Here is a 17,445-nt window from a genome sequence, read left to right as displayed (position 1 = left end):
GAATGCAGAAGTAGACTGTTGCAGTCTGGAGTTCAGTCTGTCCTTTAAACACCTAATTACAACCAACAGACCAGAGACAGAGAGATACTCTCCATACGATGACCTCCACATGGCAGTTTGGACACCATTGCTGGAAACTTTCCCATCAGAAAGAAAAATCAGTAATAAGAGATCTTTAATATTGTTGTTGTTTCATCTAGCAAAGAGGTAACATGGAGATCATTTTGACAAGTGAATCATGTCATCAGTTCACTTGCTATTATGTCCTTTCATTTTGATAAGTTATTGTCAAATTTGCATTCTGTTTTTTTTCTAGTTGCATATGAAAACAAAATGTCCTTAAGAGAAAATGGTAAACTGTAAAATTATTTAGTTCTTTTCAGGTATGCAGTGGAACATGACTGAACAATTACTTTGAAGAGTTCAAAGACATAGTTCACTCAAAAATGAAAACAGTCATTAATCACTCTCTCTCATGTTGTTCCAAACCTGTTGGACCTTTGTTCACCTTCACATCTACCACTTTTGAATAAGGACATCTTTAAAATAGTCCATGTGACATCATTGGTTCAACCTTAATTTTTTGAAGCTACGCAAATAATTTTTCTGTGCAAAACAATTTATTCAACAATTTCTTCTATTTCCTGTCAGTCTTCATTGTGGTATTCTTGCTAACTAAAATGACAAAAATACAAAACAAAAGAAAACAAAAGACTGACAGGGAAGAGAAGAATTTTTTTTCTTTGAGCTTCATAAAATTAAGGTTGAACCATTGATGTCACATCGACTATTTTAACAATATCCTTACTACGTTTTTGGGCCTTGAATGTGTCAGTTGTGTTGCTGCCTATGCAAGGTCAAACAGCTCTCGGATTTCACTAAAAATATCTTAATTTGCGTTCTGAAGATGAAGGTCTTATGGAGTTTGGAATAACATGAGAATGAGTAATTAATGACAGAATTTAAATTTAAACAAGGCTGCATCACATTGCTAGTTTTACTTTATCTTAGTGCTGCGTTCGACACCATAGATCATGACATATTCATAGATCGATTACAAAACTATACAGGTATTCAAGGGCAGGCTCTAAGATGGTTTGGATCCTACCTGTCTGATTGCTACCACTTTGTTTATTTAAATGGGGAATCATCTCATTTATCACCAGTAAAATATGGAGTGCCACAAAGATCTGTCCTAGGTCCTCTGCTGTTTTCAATATACATGTTGTCCCTTGGTAATATTATTAGAAACTGTTATGCTGCTGATACTCAACTATATATCTCAACGAGACCAGATGAAACTTCTAAATTATCTAAGCTAACAGAGTGTTAAAAATGTAAAAGATTGGATGACCAATCATTTTCTCATATTAAATTTGGATAAGACAGAGATATTACTTATTGGACCAAAAAAAAAACTGTACACTGAATCTTGTAGATTACAGTTTGAAACTAGATGGATGCACTGTTACTTCCTCTACAGTCAAAAATCTGGGTGTTATATTAGACAGCAATTTCTCTTTTGAAAACCATATTTCTCATGTTACAAAAACAGCATTATTCCATCTAAGAAACATTGTCAAGCTATGAATCATGCTACCTGTTTCTGATGCAGAAAAGCTAGTTCATGCATTCATGACCTCTAGACAGGACTATTGTAATGCATTGCTAGGTGGTTGTCCTGCATCTTCAATAAACAAGCTACAGGTAGTCCAAAATGCAGCAGCTAAAGTCCTTACCAGGTCAAGAAAATATGATCATATTACCCCAATTTTACAGTCTCTGCACTGGCTACCTATTACGTTGCATAATAGTAACAAAATGGTTTTGCTCCTGCGTTCCTAACTAGCTTTCTACCACGCTACAATCCATCATGCTCCCTAAGGTCACAAAATGCTGGACTTTTGTAAGTTCCTAGGATAGCAAAGTCCACTTAAGGACATAAAGCTTTTTTGCATTTGCTCCCAAACTCTGGAATAGCCTTCCTGATAATGTTCGGGGTTCAGACACACTCTTCCTAATTAAATTTAGATTAAAAACACATCTCTTTCGCCAAGCATTCAAATAATGCATCTCTTGATTTGTGACTGCAGTTGTATCTGATCAAATGCGTATTATTATTCTTTAGCTTGGGTTAAATTAATTAATCTTACTTGGTTGGAACAGCAGCTACACTAATTATGTCTCTATTTTTATCTCTGTTTTGCAATGGGATTTACATCCGGTGGTAACTAGGATTTACACAAGCTCCAGTCTGAATCCAGAACACCTGAGAAGAGATGATGCTGACCCCTCAGAGGACCTCAGATGATGCTAACCCTGAAACAACATATGAACTACCAAATATTGGTAGTCATGTAATCTAATATCATAATTGCTGTTAATAGTGTTCATCGTCTGGTTGACTACGTCTTGTATTAATTTTTCCGAAAATATCTGCCATACAAACATAAACTGACAAGCAACTACTAAATATTGTAGAAACTTAATTTTCTGTAAATTTGCTTTGCAATGATTTGTATCGTAAAAAGCGCATACAAATAAAATTGAATTGAATTTTACTGTAATTACTGTATCATTTAAGTTTCAAAGCTTTTCAATTTTATTTCTTTGTTTTCCATGGTTGACAGAAAGAAACTCATACTGCTTTTGAACAACATGAGGATGAGTAAAAAAGAAAACTTTTCCTTTTCAAGTAAATTATTTCTCTAATGAGCTTATCAATGTAATCCTCATTTATTTATTTCAAATGCTAGTAAAATTCTTTAAATGGCCTCTTTACTGTGATTTTTTATTCTTGTTATTATTCTTGTTTTTATTCTTGTTCATACTTGATTGTATATACTATGATTAAGTGCTCTTTATTCCTTCATATGATCATCCATGTACTGACCTATTTTTTATTAAACATTTTTACAAATTCATGTTACATAGTGCCTTTTTCTTTTTCTTTGACACCCACAGACGCACTCATGCATATATGCATGTACAATAGCGTGATTGGAATATCGTCATCTGTCACAATCGTTATTTTGCTAAAATTTTGGGTTCATTTTTACAGGCTCCATAGTGTGAGCGAGAGCAACATTCAATAATTATTGATCTGTGGACATACAACTTTTACTGGAGCGCCCATTTAATCACAAAAGCTGATTTATTGTTGCCTTTCTGACAATCCCATTAAAATGCTGTCTAGCTAATCAAGTCTATTCACTCTCCTGGAGGACTAATCTTTTACAGGGCTGCCAGAACAAATCCCTGTGGTAACAGGATTGCCAGGGAGTGAGAAAGACTATTTATCTGCTTTACCCCATAAATGGAAGATTAAAGTTTACAAGAGTTTTGTGATTCCACACCTGATCCTAAGACAGTGTTTTATCCTGGTGAAATATACGGTCATTGTTCTGTTATAATTATTGTTTTGTCAATTATTGCCGGTTCACTACATAGAGGATTGAAGAATTGCACAACACATTTATAGACTGCCCAACTAACTTCTTGATTTGGTGTATTTCATATTTTTCTGTTAAAAAAGTGCATTCTCCAAGCTGATATAGAAGCCAAGGCCGGCATGTCTATTTTCTAAGAACAATGACAATCTGTACTCTAAAAAATGTTCTCCATAATTTAATTATGAACACCTGATAATACTGAATACATTTTCTAAAAAAGCTGTAAGCTAAAACGTCTGTTGACTTATTTTATCCTCCAAGTAAGATTGAATATACTTTCCTTAAATTGCATTTATAGAGTGCAGTCATTTGTTGTCTTTTGGAAATATTTTTCTATTCCGTCATGTTATTGAATTATGTGTGTTCAGACCATTATGCAGCCATACTTGTGTGGCTTAGTGACATGATGCATCGTTGACAGTAAGCCGTCTTTGTGGCCGTTCTTTGACCTTGGAGTGTTTGTTACAAAGCCTTTTGTGAGGGAATTGGTTTGAGGGCTTTTACGTTTGATCTGCAGTATTTGCGTTGTGATTTTTATGCTGTGCAGTGGTCTCTGTGATGGGTTAGGTGTGGCAAACTTCACTGCATGCGTATCTGGATCATATACATTCCAGAGTCATGCAGTTATCTGAACTATTTGGTTGGAGGCAGTGCAGGCTCAAATGTGGTTGTGTGGTTTTGGTCACTATACAGGTTTATAATTGTGCATGTGCATCTTGGTGGTTTTTAAGAGGCTCCGGTTTGAGGTCAAAACAAATTGATGCTCCTGTTTGAGATAAAAACAAATTGATTCCAGTGGAGGCACATAAGGTCCTAAAGCTTGCTATAATTAAATTTTACTTTTAAAGCCTTCAGGTTTCTCCTGCGTGGGTATATTTGAGGGGGAGCTTTGTTTTATGGGTTTTTCATTGTGTGTGGGGGGCTTCATCCGCTAAATGAATTGAGAACCCAGTTGAGAGTGACAATGAAACCCCGAAGATACTTTATGGCAGATTTTCACTTTAGACTTGTATTTGAGTCTTATTGATACAGATCGAACAAGGAGCATCTTAAATCTGTCAGTCTGTCAGCTTTACAAATCTATGAAAATGAAAATGTTTTGCATCTTAAAAACCTAGCTTGAAAAATGTGAATGGTTGAACCAAACCTGGTGGGGTTATGAAATCACTGGAGTGAGATATAGGTCTATAAATCCAACTGGATTATGTAGAGTGCGTACTGTATCTCACACTGGCTTTTATTCAGAGTCTATATCATTTTGTGCAGTGTTGGTGATTGCACCTTTGTGTTTCAGCCTCTCTGACCCACAATGCAATCTGATATGTCCATTGTTCTGATAAGCAGGCTCTATGGAGAGAGTTATTAAAGTAATTTGTAATATTGGCATTTTCCTACTGCCTCTAGCTGTGTTTATATTGCATTATTTTATCTGAGAAAACCTTTCCAGACAATTGTACGTGATAAAGGGTCTTCATATGTGCTTAGTGATCAATGCTTATTATAGGAAGAGCTATTGACTCTTTTCACATTGTCACCTGCTGGAAAGGTGATTGTTCCCCTTACATATGCATATTCTTCTGCTGACATTAGAGTTAAATAGTGGAAGATGATCATTAAATGTGGTGTTTCTTGTCTTACAGTGGCGCATGCAAATGCTGTCTCAAGGGCCACTGTGCTGACGTACTGCAACAAGCTCTTCATTAGAATGATATGCAGAAAAGCGGCCCTTCTATTGATCTCACTGGTATTATAGTTCCTCTCAATGCTTGGATCTCATCTCCGGTGAAGCGTATCGTCAGCTGGCTGGTATTGTTACACAAAGGCAGTGTAACATGAGCCTGCTGTCTGGACAGAAAACCGTCAGCGAGAACCATCCCTGTACTCATTTTACCATTTTATATTTGTTTCTTTTGTTTCTCACGGATCATTGGATTGTTCATGATCTTAAAACGAAACATTCTTTTCAATCGGTGCTTGCATAGAAGCTCAAGTCTTGTACAATTGAAGTACATATACCTTTCGATTTACAGCATCGGTTGCAGGCTCTTGCTCCATTTACTTTCACTGCTTTGCTCTAAAAGATTGTCAATCTGGGAATGGCTGCTGCCGATGGAGTGCCAGTAAAGTCTTGTCGATTTCATAAAAAACGGGGACAGATGTTTGTCATTACCCTTATTGATAAGAGCATGGTCAATAGTGTGATTTATTCAGGAGGCTCAGGCTAAGCTTTAGTCACAAGTTTTACAGTGACTTGATCAATAGCACACAATGAACAAGTACAAGAGTAGCACACATGAATGCAAGAGTGTAAGCAAAGGGTTTTGGTGTGTTTACATTCAGGGCCGATAACAGAGCTGCCTGAGATACATTAGTAATAATGTGATGGTTGCATAAGTTATAGTCAAGGAATAACTTACTATTGGTATATTATGAATTTGAAATGCTTCTATCTTTCTGAAATAACCAATAAATGAAAGTGCAATAGGATTATTCTATAAGATAAATTCTATAAGAATAGCGTGGTACATAAGAAAGGGATTTTGCTTGATACAGTCTAGTTTGTCAAAGCCTTTAGTCCAAAAGTAGACGTCACTATGTTAAAGAAGATGGATCTATTACACAATTTGTGACAGTGAAAATTGCAAGTGCCCCTCACCGCAGGCCCAAAGCTTGTCAGAACCTGTGCTGCCAGATCCAAAAATAGAGCCTCAAGGCAATTAAAGTTGTAGGTCAGGCATAATGGATTTAGTACATTATGAGTATAATATTCTCTAGATATTATGCAAAACTCAGTGTTCAAGTCACTGAGAGTTCAAGGCCATCCTTAGATGTTTGAAAACGTGTTTCTGACATTATCTGACTTTTTTTTTATAAGTATATGCATACACCAATTAAAAGGAAGAATTTAATTCTTCTTATTCAGCAAGGTTGCAATAAATTGTTTAGAAGTGACAGTAGACTGTTAAAAAAAGCTATCGCAAATAAATGCTGTTCTTTTGAACTTTATAATCTGAAAAAAGTATCAAAAAAATGTATCATCTGTTTTCAGAATTCATACAGTAGTAATTTAAAAAAAAATCTTAAACAGCAAATAAGCATATTAATATGATTTCTGAATGACTGAAGATTGAAGAAAATAGAAAAGAAAATAGTTATTTAAAATTTTTATAATATTTCACAATATTAAGTTTTAACTGTATTTTGAGCCATGGTGAGCATATACATACAAAAAATATACATACAAATGTGATATGTATGTATGGGCCTTTAAATGATTTTGAAATAGAGTAATGACATCTTTGTCCCCATGAACAATGACTGTTTGCTCTTAAGCAAATGTCTAGCGCTCATTGTTGCGTGGGGGTGGCAGCACAGCCATCTGTTTGTCTGATCAGCTCGTTTCTGGTTCCCTGGACCAGTCTGACCAGAGAGACGCACATTCCTCTGACTGATATAGAGCCTGAAGATGCTGCGGCTCTGGGTTCCAGTGCAAATACAATTACAGCAGCCTTACAATGTCAGGGCAGACACGACCCTGACAGCGGCTAAAGAATGAGCAGTTTAGAGATTGAATTATCCTGCTGCAGCACCGCTGCCTGTCTGGGGCGTGAGGGATGATATAGAGCTGTCTAGAGCTACATCTAATTTTCTCTCTCTCTCTCACTCTTGTCTTTTTATATATAGGCTATATGTGTTGTGAAATATCTGACATCTTTAATGTAAAATAAAGGGACAAAAGTAAAAATGCTTTCATCCTTTACTAACCCTAATGTTGTTCCAAACCTGTATTCTACTTTTTTATTTCTTTTTGTGGAACAGAAGCTAATTCTATGGAACAACAGTTCACAGTGCCTTTGGCTGTCAAAAACACCAAAAAAGATTTCATTTTATTTCCTCAGTGCTATAGTAGAGCTTAATTCCAATTGTAAGAATTGTAATTTTACAGGCCAATTTCCAATTTATTATTATTTTTTTTTATTGAATTAGATTTTTTCAATACTGTTCAAAAATGTGGTGCCCGTAAGATTGTTTAAATGTTTTTTAAAGGCTGTGTTTATTTAACCCGAAAAACCTTTAAAATGTCATTTGTCTGTTTAAGCTTCAATATATGTAGACATACTAATTTCACAGTATCTCTCGAGTTGTGTAAACTTTCATTCATTTTAAAAAGCAATTACTGTGATATTATTTGAGACAAGGCCAATGCCAGGAAACACCGTGTTGTGCTGAATCTAGTGCTAATGAATTTGCACCTCAACACTGACAAAGAAATCAATGGACATTTTCTCTTTACTGTCATATTCAAAACTTATGCTTGCAGTAAGAACCTTCTCCCATCCTCTGACTGCTCTCTAGTCTGTCCTTTACCTCATTTTCATTCTCTGAAGTCACTTTCACAGTTTAATTAATATTCCTGTAATGGCTCTTATAATCTTTGCAGTGTAGCACATATGTGCCATAGAGTCGGTCATGTAATAGAGGCTTAAATTACCTATTAATTCATGTGGCTGAAGGATAAAGGGACGAACCAAATGGCTATAGATCATAACAAGCCCTTATGTAGAACAGTCCTACAGATGGACTGCTGCAGGATCTAACGGTGTTAGATCTGTAATCGGGGAGGAGGGTTTGCAGTTCATAAATGAAAATCATTCAGACAGTTTAACCTTGAAACAGCATTGTCATGTGCAAAAAACAGCATTAATTGGTGCCTAAATCGCTGAAAAAAGATTGGGAGACGTTGTATGGTGAAAGACTGGTCTTTTTATATGAGCTAACGTGCCATTGTGAGTAATGCATTTGCTTGAGGGACTGCAATATTGACCGTAGATAATTTGGCAATGTATCAGCCTGTCTCATAATACTGGACTCACAAGGCCTCACAGTAGATTTCTAGTCTGATCACCAAAGCTTTATATTGATGTCCTACTGGTGAAGATAACCTTGGCTTAACATTTGCTTAGATTTTATGTACAGAATCAGTATAAATATATAGAGTGGAGTGAAAAACTGAAGCCACTTATATATTTTATTTTAATTTTAAATATATTTTTTTAAATGTTGTAGTATTTGATTTTACTCTTTGTATATTTATTTTATTTTATTTTAATAGAAATCAGATATTATTTTGTATTTGATTTTACTCTTAATATAGCTCTTACTCTTATTTTGTTTTTTCTTATTTTATTTTATTTAAATTCAGTGCTGCAGTATTTTATTTTACTAAAATTTGGTTGTTATTTTTTATTTTAATATAATAAATTAATTATACATTATTTGTGAATACAAAGTTTTGTTATATTTGATTTTACTCCCAAATTGTACACTTACTATTTTATTTTATTTTATTTTATTTTATTTTATTTTATTTTATTTTATTTTATTTTATTTTATTTTATTTTACATGTTGTAGAATTAGATTTTACTCTTAAGTTTTACTCTTATCTTATTTTGTAATTTTATTTTTAATTGAATAATTATTTTATTTTGTTGTATATAAATTCAGAATGTTGTAGTATCTGATTTTACTTAAATTTTATTCTTACAATTTTATTTTATTTTAAAATGATAAATGAATTGTACATGTAAAAAGAAAAAGTTTTGTAATATTTTATTTTACTCCCAAATGTTGCACTTACAATTTTATTTTATTTTATTTTAAATGAATTTCAGAATTGTATTTGATTTTACTCTTAAATATTTATTTTTTACATGATATCACTTTGTTTATCATCTGGATTTTAAAACTCAGCTATTATCGGTGTGGTTTCGGACTTCCCATTTAAAAACCCAAGAAATTAATTATCAAACAAACATATTAGTACTTCTATACATTTACTAAAGATTTTAAGCAATCCATTTTTTGTTTACTTCCAGCCAAGATGGCAATGAAACATTTTTCTAAATAGAGACCTTGGTAGTTAATGACTAAGATATTTTTCCCAGTTGTCTGAGCTTAGGACAGTACTGTAACCCAGTGATGGCACTTAAGGGAGCCGATGAAGAGATCTGGGAGCACTAATAGATTCTGCGCTGTGCCAAAATGGATCCTGTCTCCTCCCAGGCCGCTGTGTTGTCACTGTATTTGTGGATCAAATAAATTATGGATGGATAGCTGATCAGGAACTCAATTACAGGCAGATTACTGAGGAAGGCAGACACCAGGAGACTGACGGCCTGATTGAATTAGCACCCTCACACACTTCAGACTCGGCCCTCCTTCCAAGACCACATGGGGATCCCAAATGCCTCAGGCTGTTTCTGCCCACCTCTTATGTTCCTTCCAGCACTCTTAAGATGCAGTTTCTGGGTTATAAGGACATTTCTTGGATTGATTATCAGGTCTTTTGGACAAGGTTTTCTTTTATTATATTATATGTGCTTATTCCGATATTTTGAAGCACAATTGCTTTGAATGGCCTGTATGCAGTGTATCTGTACATGGAAGGATCTAATCCGATACGCCATGTATTCAGAGGCATTAATGTTTTTTGGTGTGTTAATATGGAGCTGCTGTGCTGTATACGTCTATGGATATGTTTACATCCATTTATGTGCACAGACCTTGACACATCTGTTGAATATGTCTGTAGCAGCTGCTTCCATCCGAGCTTCAATAGGAGCAACAATCAGCCAATGTGGGCTGAAAATATATGTGCATAAATATGGGCATTTATAGGAATCTCATTCATGTAACATGATACGTTGAATTGGAATCTTGCCTCCGAAGGAAAGAAGCTATTACAAAGCTCCGGATAGAGAGCTAGAGGGTGAATTGGGTGCATTTATCTTTTCCCACTGGTCAGCAATTGAAAGGGGAAAAAAAGTGAAAAAAAAGCTTGCTGATGCGAAGAAACACCTTTATTGAACAGATCAATTTGCTTCAGTCATCAGACACTTTTTTTTCTAAACTGTTCTATATCCATCTTTTTGCACCTCAGGTCAGAAATCCATTTGTATTTGACTATTTCACATATAACGAGACTAATTGAATTTAACTTTTCGATTAGCAGAAAGTAACATGAAATAACAATAAACAATACATTACAGCATTTATTAATCTTGGTTTAATGATAATTTCTACAAATAAATCAACATTTTAACATTATTAAATTGTATATATTAGTTAATGTAATGAACTACTGAGAAAAAGTATCTTTTTTTAGTAAATACTGTAAAAATAAGTTAATATAAACTAGTTTTGTTAATCATTGTTAACCATCATTTATTTTTCAAGTACTTATTTAATCATTATTTTAGCTTTTAATGTTTTGTGTGGTTCTTAAAATGCATTTCAAATATATACAAATATATTTAAAAAATATTTAAAATAGAAAATCTGCAAGCATAATAATGACTATATTATAATTGTAACTGTATTATAACTATAATTTATTACCAAAATGTCATCAACATCCCTACTAAATACCTACAACTCATTTATCCTCATTTGAATTGTACTACTTGTCCTATTTATATATATATATATATATATATATATATATATATATATATATATATATATATATATATATATATATATGTCTCTCTCTCTCTCTCTCTCTATCTGTAAGGAGTCAAGTCTATGTATATATATATATATGCCATTATTTAAACTGCAAACAAAATCCTGAATGAGGACACCTGTTTGTGGCTTCATTGTCATTGGAGATACTAACATAGCTGAACAAGAGACTTTTGTTGCTGCTCTGTTGTGTCTGTTTTTCTGGAATATTCTGAGACTTTCCTGAGTGTTTCTTTGCTTGGTCTTGATCAGATGCAGTCTATGGCATACTGCTCTGATACATATACACATTTATTGATAGACTATTAAAAAACACGCTGATTTCAGCTTTACTGACAGCCTTGGGCAAACAGGCACCAGCAATATGGCTCACCACCACAGTTTTCCATGCAGTGTGGGTGGGTTGTATGTATCACACTGTCTCCGTCTCTCACTCCAGACGCCATTCTGGCTCCATCAGCCCCCCCAATGTTTCAGCCTGTTCAATTTATTGCAGCTTCAGGCTCTCTGTTAGAGCACCAAACCTTCACCCAGCTAGATATATACTGTACTCATGTCAATCAAAATTGTCACATAGCCGAATATTTTCAGCCGTGCGTGCTTCAGGCATTGATCACTGCTGTTTAATGCTGTGCATCCGATAAACCACCTGACAGATAATTTTTTTTTTTTTTTTTTTTTTACAAACCAAATCATCTCTGATCAATACGTCAAATGAGTCGCTGGTCGAAAACTATCAATCACAGAGGAGCAGAAAGGAAATCAACAGTGCTGCCTTTATGTCTTTTAAAGCCAATGTAAACAAAGTAAGCACCTCGAATGGTAAACAGTCACTTTTTTTGTTTGTCAAGTGCAATGACATTGATCGGATGAGTGGCAACTGTTAACTTCATGAATCATGCAAGTGAGAATCGGCTGGTATTGTGTATGTGAGCTGGAATGTGTCCATCTCTCTGTCCGTGACTCATCTGTGCCAAATCAGAGCTGCCGCTATATATAGAGTTCCTGACATCAGGCTGTGTTGAGGGAAGAGTTGGTGGAAACGTTATCCCGACACAACGGGTCTGGCGAGGTTTGAATAGACAGAGGAGCTCAAGTGACACAGAGTTGCAGACCGAAAGTTATTGTTCACATGTTGCCTATAGGAAAAAAAAATAAAAAATTGGAATGTTTATACTTCATGTTTTGTTGAGATTTCGCATTTGTGACTGTTTCAGATATGTTACCATAAAATTAGGAATAAGTCTTTAGGCCATTCATATTTTATTTTTTATTATATTATTTTATCTAATGACCGGAGGTATTTTAATTTTTTCCATTTTAATTTCCATTTTAAAGTTTTAGTAATTTTTACGTGTTTTCATACCATTAATAAGTCTTTATGCCATTAATATTTGATTTGATTTGATTTCATTTCATTTTGCCTAATGACCAGTAGTATTTTTTAATTTCTATTTTCATTTTAAAGTTTTAGTCATTTTGATGTGTTTGTTTTTTAACGTCTACATGGTTTTTATAAATTTTTCTTTCAGTTTTAGCTTTAGTTATTGTAGTTCAAGTTGCAAAAAGTAAATCACAATGAGAAATGTTGAAAAAATAAGTTTTTTTTAAATATATTTATTTGTATTTAATAATAATAATAATAATTATTATTATTATTATATTTTTTTTTTTTGTTAACTATAATAACCTGGGTAATATCCAAATAACTAATTTCTGTATGACATTTAAATTGTTAGGTGACTTAAAGGTAAGGTAAAAAAGCTCTGACATGTAATTATGTGAACCAACACAAAAGTGAGTTATTTTTAATACACACACAATCACAGTCTTGTTCTGCAACACATGAATGGCAAAAATGTGAGTGGTTAGCCACAGTAACCAGAGTTCCCCCTTGCAGTTAGTGGATTAACCCTCTGTCTTTAATTAGAGCTCTAAAGCACTCTCATCTGACTCCATTTGCAGCCTCAGAAATGCATTGGCACTCTAACCAAAGAAATGTAAAACCACACACTTCCCCTGAATCTTTGCAGGTATATTTTGCAATTCTTTTTCTATAAGCTGGTTTCAACACAGCTCTATTAACAATGTGAATAGTATGTCATGTCATAACTCACTTATTTTATTTTATTTTATTTATTTAATGTTTGCAGTAGCAGGGAATCTTCTTCTAGGCTGCTCCAGTCTAAACTAGTCTGAGCATGCATATATTGTGTTTGGAATGGCATTAAAATCTAAATTCATCATAGGTGACCTTTTGTATGCACAACGGCCTGCTTGTGCTGCTCTAAACGCCATGCCTGCATTAGATAGAAAGTTCATGTTTCTCTGTGGGCTGTGTCACATGTTCCCAGCCAGATTAGCAGCCTTGCCTGGACGTGACTGGGCGTCTGTGGGGAAAGAAGGCATAAAAATGGAGCCCAGTTGCTTCTACTGCTTCACACGGAAATGAATTCCATCCCCGCTATTGCAGAACCTTCAGTGATGTGAAACTTGATTATACACAGACCAACCAATAACAGAATGTTATTGGCAATGTACTTTCATATTGTCATTGATTTAGTCAAATTTGTTTTCATGTTGATTGTACAGCTCAGATTATCAGTTAATGATTATGTTTGAGTTCATACTGTAATCTAGACTTTGGTATCTTGTCAAATTTGAGGAGTTTGTGACATTTGTTTAGCTCACTTTTGAAACTTTTTGTAAGATTTCATGGTTCTTTTTCTCAGGAGCCTCTGTTTAATCCCATTGCTTTCTTTGGGATACTGAGTAGAAATTGAGATATTAAAGAGATTGATGATAGAATATCGGCATTGAAAGGCAGGAATTAACAAAAACAACAAAAAAACATTCAGCTAGTGTCTTTATCTCTGTATTGCTTTCTGTCTTCCTCCATTGACTCAAGACTCCATCTGTGTGGAAGCGCAGCACATAAAAAGCTGAAAAATGTATTTTATGTGGAGCCAAAGTGCTGGATTTAACCCCTCCGTACTGATCCCTCAGGCTGCTGCTTAATTCTCCAATTTTCAGCTGTTAGAGATAGAATAAGAATAATAAACATCTGAAACACCCAGTAATAATCCATCTGACCCACTCCCCTCCTCTTTATGGACACCGAGGCCAGGCTAGAGTTTCAGTCCATCCTAATCTCTGCTGAAGACTCTGCACTCGCCTGGCCGGCTAATGAAACCATATCACCAAACTTGAGCAGCCTGGGACTGATTATCACCACTTTCATGCCCATTCATGCACATTGCACCCCCCCACTCCCCCCCCCAAAAAATCTTGTCACGCACACATTATGAACTCTGAGATAAGATTAAATAATTTGTTCTCCAGCCTCATTCAGTTCAAACTGAATCCTTTGTATGGATTTATTTATCTCCTTATGGAATTCAAAGTAACCCAGTATATTTGTCAAATCAAACGTGTTCTTAAAAAATTGTCCAGACACACTTTATTATCATGTCATGCTATTGATTATAAATACCAAACCAAATATATTGCTTTTAGCTTTTTATGTTTTGTGTATGTTCCTGACATTTTTCCAATCATACCTTGTGTAAGGCTTTTTTTTTATGATTGACGTATTTTGTATTTGTTCAGCTATGATAGAGAATGACCACTTGTCTTCTGGAGTGCCATTCTCTCTGGCTCTAAAATGGCATTGTCTAATTATAGACTCATTTTATTTTAGGTGGTTGCTGGAAAAAAAAGCATGACAATTTTTCCTCTGTCAGGCATGTGTACCACTCAGCAGTGTACAGCTGTCACCTAAAATGAGACCTGAAAATTAGCTCATTAAACAGAATAGTGCAGCAATAGCAGATACACACACACATGCACTTTATATATATATCTCAACAGCTTTGGGTTGGTAAGATATTTTATGTTTTTGAAAAAAGTCTCAAATGCTCACAAAGCCGCATTTATTTAAGTAAAACAGTGTTATATTATTAGAATTTTAAATGATTATTTTCTATCTCAAAATATTTTTTCATTTAATTTATTTCTGTGATCCAGTGCTGAATTTTTAGCATCCATTACTCCAGCTGTCAGTGTCACATGATCCTTTAGAAATCGTTCTTATATGCTGATTTGAATAAGAAGATTTAGTCTTATTATCAATGCTAAAATTCAAACGGATTTTAACTTAAACGATTAAATGTTTTTAGTAGAAACCCTGATAATTTTTTTTCAGGATTCATTGATGAATAGAAAGTTCAAAAGAACAGCATTTATTTGAAACAGAAATCTTAAAAATGTCTTTGTTGTCACATTTGACAATTGAAATCTTTTCTGAATAAAACATATCTTACTGACCCCAACCTTTAGTATAAATTAATAAAACGTTTTTTTTCTTATTCCTGTATTTAGAAATTACTGGGAAAGTCATGGACACTTATTGGTAATAAGGCATGGGATTCCTGTTACATAGATGAGCGCAGCCTATTTTAGCTTAAAACTGAAAATCACCAGCATTTCATCTTCATTAAAGGGTATGCTGGAGTAATCCTGTTCTTTTGCTCGCTTAATGAGTACCAGCGGGGGACGACTGCAAGGCTTGCAGCTTCTCATTGAACCAAATTACTTATTACCCTGATTCATCACTGGACTGTCATTTGTGCACCTGAACCCCCTGCACTGTACAGGCAGAAGACGGCAAAGCTGCTAAAAACTGGTATGACCTCTAACAATAAGGTCAGATTGAGATTTTCAGCATTTTATGTTATTAGCGTTGTTTCTCGTCCTTTGTGTTTATTTTGGACTCCTGCATTAAGTAAGCTCAGCTGCTCGGTTCTTTAGTGTTTATAATCTAATATGCTCAAGATATCATGGGGTCAGTAGACATGTGGTGTTTGAGGTTGTGCTGGGTGGTGAATTGTACACGCATGAGGTTGATTTTATGAGTGACACCTGTCAAACTCACTCTTTCCCACTCTGTCCCTCTGAAGTAAGACTGCTTTGTGGTCATTAGTGCTGCACTCAGCAGGCTTGCAGTAGCCAGACTGCTTGCCTCAGCATTAATGGTTAATTTTTTTCTCTTCTTGTGGGCGATAGAGTGATGGGCCTGCATCCTCACAAGGGCCTGCCAATCTGTTCCCATACAGCCACTATCATCTCCCAATTATAGTCAGCCTGGGAAGAAAACTGCACCATTAATAGATACTGATGCACAGTTAAATGACGTTTCCGCAGGTTGTATTTAGCTTTCCACTTTTTAAATGGTTGCTTGCGCCCTTTTGTGCTACAAAGAGTTGAAATAAAAGGATGAAAATGGGCAGCTACCATTTCACCCCATGCTTTGTGCTGAGCTACAGTGATTTCCACTGGAGCACCACTAAGAATAGTACCGGTTAAGGCTTTTTGTGAGGAAGTTTCTTTTGATGGGGGGTGGTGCTGAATGGCAGCATTTGGGATAAAAGACCTTTGTTGGACAAAGGATAGTTTTATAGATGCTGATGGAGCAAGTTGCTGTGTAGAGTTGACTTGGTTACTGGTTGCATGGTGGGCTCTTTTCCATAGAGGGGTGTTGAACTCTTGCTTTTTTCCCCTTTTTCTTGAAAACCTTCCCACTTCCCCCTGTTTTTAAACATTGATGTCTGCATGCTTTCTGGTTTTTAGGTGTATTTCAAATGAGATTCACCCCCAGTGCAATGTGACGTGTTAGATTTGGATGCAACGGATTTGGGTGCACATGGCTGAACACAGCACTCTAAAAACAGATCGTCAGCTGTGCAGAAAAGCTCCATACACAACCTCGCACACTCTTTACACTCCTCGCAAATTGCTGAGGAGCTCCAAAAATAAAGGCATAGGACTCTCCAGTCCACCTGTGAAAATGTGGGAGTCTGTATAGAATGTAGGTTCCATTACTTCAGACCCCTCCAATGCTAATATGCTAAATGGTCAGTGTGGCAGCTGCAGTCATATCATGTGTTCACACACAAACATTTGAACTGACACATTATGCTAAACTGATTTGTAATGTTAAAATGAAATTCATTATGGTATTGAGTGGATCATTCAGCATTTTCTTATATGTTGAAATAGGTACAAAAGCAGAGCTGAATTGTTGAGCATGTCAAACTGGACTTTGGTGTCAATAAAATGTTCCTGTAGCGGTCATGACCTTTGCTGACGCAAGTTCAGTTAACAACTACAGAAATGAGAGTTAGTGATTGCCTGGAAATTTCTACAAAACTGAGGCATAAATGATACAATTTGGTAATACAAAACTTGCCATATAAAAGTTAAGAGTATATTTAAGAGCTACAAATATGAGAGTGATCTAAAATTGTCTAGAAAAGTATTTTTGGACTCACTTCAAGTTGAATTTAGTACTGACTTGAGACATAAATTCTGCATTTTCATAATTAATTATATATATATAGAATTGTGAAAGTCCACTTAGCAACTACAAAGTAATCAGTCAATTAAAAAAATGTCTAGAAATTTCCACTA

The sequence above is a fragment of the Carassius carassius genome, chromosome 37, assembly GCF_963082965.1.
Source record: "Carassius carassius chromosome 37, fCarCar2.1, whole genome shotgun sequence".
In the NCBI taxonomy this organism is placed as follows: domain Eukaryota; kingdom Metazoa; phylum Chordata; class Actinopteri; order Cypriniformes; family Cyprinidae; genus Carassius; species Carassius carassius.
Note: the sequence above shows the minus strand (reverse complement) of the source record.